This window comes from Centruroides sculpturatus, unplaced genomic scaffold (genome assembly GCF_000671375.1).
Source record: "Centruroides sculpturatus isolate CEXI.00-Female unplaced genomic scaffold, Cexi_2.0 scaffold89, whole genome shotgun sequence".
Lineage (NCBI taxonomy): Eukaryota > Metazoa > Arthropoda > Arachnida > Scorpiones > Buthidae > Centruroides > Centruroides sculpturatus.
In genome coordinates this window covers 1,161,349-1,165,322 of record NW_019384460.1, presented here as the reverse complement: position 1 = coordinate 1,165,322, position 3,974 = coordinate 1,161,349, and positions in this window count along the sequence as shown.

Sequence of the window (3,974 nt, the reverse complement as noted above, 5' to 3'; positions counted from 1 at the left end):
TTTATTAGGGTTTTCCTCGAAATTTGCTTAAGTAAGAAAAGACACCGTCCACTTATCTTTCATTATGTAAAACTTAAATATGATGTATAATTTCTAACTTATTAATTAATTATCGGTTATATTCGATAATTAAGAAATTTTCCAAATATGCATTGTACACAAATTATGAAAAAGAATTTCAAGAGAAAATCACAGACAATGCTCGATTAAACTAACTATTACACTAGAAATAAATGTAATTACAGAAAGTGTCTTCGATGTTATCTATCGCTTTGTACAAAATACAAAACTTTCATATTTTCTATATTAGTGTTTGAATGAATTAAACCGTGGACAAGTCAAACCAATGTATTATTCGTATAAACCTTCACGTTTTCGAGAAAAAAGATTAATATTATTATAATTAAAACAGGTGTTAACATTTTACAAGTTGTGCCACGTTTCTTTAAGCACTCCGAAATCAAGAAACAACGCGTAAATATAGATTTATAATAGAAAACAATACACGTTAACCGAAGAAAGAAATTAAATATCAATTTATAAAATTATAATTTTTTATAGATTTTCGGTACATTGTTTAATCGTTCAAATTTATATTACATGAAATTAATAATAAACGTCTATATTTTGAAATTCACATTTAGCCTATATTCACTTGAAGAACATTTAATTATATTCTTGTTTAAAAATTAATATTTTATCTGTAAAATACTTCTTATTGTGCTAAAATGTGTTTACATATTTTCACATAAGTAAACTCTATGATAAACTCTCTACTGAAAAGAAATGATTGAAGTAATACACGGCAAAAAATGTTCGAAATGTTTCTCATAGAATACAAAATCTGGGTAAACGAAAACAAAGATTACAAGTAAAATAAAAAAATAATATAATACATTATGATTTGATTATGATTGATAAAAGGCAGGCAATATTTCTGAAAGGAATTACGTACCCTAAAGCGATAAAAAGTGAATTTTTCATCGTGACATTAAGTACCNAAAACTTATTTAATATTGTAATTATATTGTTTCAAAAGTTAATGTTTGTTCGTTAAGGCAACGCAACAGTTGAGCGATCAGCCTAGGAAAATGCCTTTCGGTTGGTCTTTTCAAGTGAAACTTAAGAGTTACAGACGTGGAGAAAATCCGGAAAATACCACATTTAAGCGAGGCGCAAATCCACGACCGAACGCCCAGTGTACAGGGTACGAAGAACCGCTTGACCAGTGGTGAACTTCGAAAATTAGAACAAGAAAACAACATTTCTTCTTTCCTATTCGTAACTATTTTAAAAAGTTAATTAATTAAAACATGTCTTCATAAACGAAAATTTATTAGAATTCACAAGCAAATTACTTGTGAATTCTAATAAATTTTAATGATTGCGACGTGTAAAATTAACAAATAATATTATCATTTCGAGTCGTCTTTCAAAATAAAAATCTTCTGTGCAGTTCTTAAGTTTTATGTTTCGAAGCTTTCTTTATATTTAAAAGACCAGAGAACATGGAATGTAGAGAACTTCCCATCTGAAATGTTTAAATAAGGAATTTAATTAAGGCATCAATATTGAAATTACAAAAATATCATTGTCTTAGAAATATTACCTTTATTGGAAACCTTTTTGTAATCTTAAAGTAATCTCTGCATGACAGACACAGGGATTCTTTACCGAATCTTTTCATAAAATTTAAAATCTAAAAAGTTATTAACTTATATTATTGTATTATAATTACACTCAAACGTAATAAACGATTTAGTACGTAAGGATATGTTTTAAATATATCAAACCTTTAATTTCCGTTCTAATTCGAGATGGCAGTCAGCAAATCTTCTGATGTCCTGAAAAGACGTTTGCATCTGAAACAAAACAATTAAAACGCATTTTAAAAATTCGGAAATGTAGTAAATCTTGGAATTTCGACAAAAATACATTACAGCAGATGTGAAGGCCGATAACGAGAATCCGATTAAAATACAGAAAAAGCTATTAGAAGCACATATTAATAAAAAATATATTTTCAACGTAAACTTCAGTTCAGAAAAGTTGAAAATGAAGTACAATAGACTCGTTTCCAATAACAAAGTACCGTACATTATTGCGAATACGTAATTGAACGGTCCGTTGAGTTGATTGGTAAAATTCCAAAGTTCATCGTGTTGCGCTATGATTTCATTCAGTTGAGATTTCAAATTTGGAATATTCTTTCTCGTCAGATACAAATTCTCTGATACTTTTTCGAATGCCTTCATTACAATAAAGTGAATCAGAACGAGAAATGTAAAGATGTGTACTGAAGCACCAACGAGTAAAGTGTTACAGATACCAAATTCAATACAGCAGATAAATGGTTCATATTTAAAGGTCTTTCCTTTTTCCAAACTAGGGTAAAATAAAAAAGCGATTATACATTCAATGATTATCGTAAAAGTAACAGTTATAATTATTGCGAGAAGTTGTAGATTATTGATAAAAGCATATAACTGATGTTTAGGAAAACGACACGACTTTTTAAATTGTATTTTTGGATTCAGTTTAACTCTTTTCACAATACTGAATACTACAGCCACGGCCAAAGTGATACTCGCAGCAGTTACTCTGACGAATATGTCATACTCGAATACCGAGAACCAGGAAAAGCAAGGAGTTACATCCGATACGTAAGGAAGTGTCATACATATAAGAAGAAAGGAATGGATCCAATAAATGCATTCAATAAACGAGATGTAGAGTTTGAAAGGTATGCGAAAGCGACCGTCAGTGTTTAAGTTACAGTAGCAAGGAGTAAAAAATTCCAAGCCGTAAACCATCGAAATTGAAGTAAATGAAGAGAGAAAACACTGCAGACATATTTCCTCTTTTTGATCAACTGCAGGACTTTCGTTAAAGATGATTCTTATCATATTTTTTAAGTAAGTGAATTAAGCGATGGTAAAATAAAATATATAATTTAATTGAAAACAATTACTCGCAGTTATTTTTTTCTTACGGAAAAGTAAATGCAATACTTCTGCGTAGAAAGCAGTCTGAAAGCTAGCTTTGAATTAAAATTTTACTGCGCAGTCACTTATATAAATGTTATATAATTTATAAATGTATTAATTACTTATATAAATAAAATTTTATTTCACTGAAAGTGAAATAAAATTTTGATGCGATATTTCCAGAAACTCTTTGGAATTTTAATTTTTCAATAAACATGATAGTGAATTAATGTTTATCCATCCAATAAATTAATAAGAAAGTCTCTATAAAGTGCAGAATGCACTTATGTTTATTCCCTTTCTAGGCAGATAGGCATTTACTTCCATGTTTAACTGATGAAATTATTTAGACGAATCATACTTTCTGCCAGGATAAATATTTTGATTCCATTCTTTGAGCGATCCATTGAAATAAATGGCATTTGATATTCTAAAGCTTTCGATATAATTTATTATTAGATAAACGAATAGTGCACGAAATTAATACAGTAGAGCGTCGATTTTCCGAAAGTCAATCATCCGAAAGAATTTCAGTCGGCAAATTTAAATNTTTATAAATTTGAATTAAATTAATTTTATTTTAACAATAAGGCAAAGTTTCTGTATTAAATGCATTTATAAATTTGAATTAAATTAATATTATTTTAACAATAAGGCACAGTTTGTGTATTAGTCATTAAATCTATATGTTACTGTAAAAGCCCATATACTGGTAAATCCTAGGTTTTACTTGTAAATCTTCGGATTTACCAACATGAGTTGGTAAATGTAAGGATTTTTATAAAGTGAGATGATTTACGGACTTTTACTATTAGAATTTGGTACATGCTAGGTTTTACTAAAGACAATTAGTAAATGTTGGTTTTGGAAATAAAACTATGAGCATTTTAATAAGAATTTATTGCAACTATTATAAACTTACTAAGTCCTATTTATTAATAACTAGTGAAACAGTTTAAAAATACATTTTTTAACGTAATGAAAATT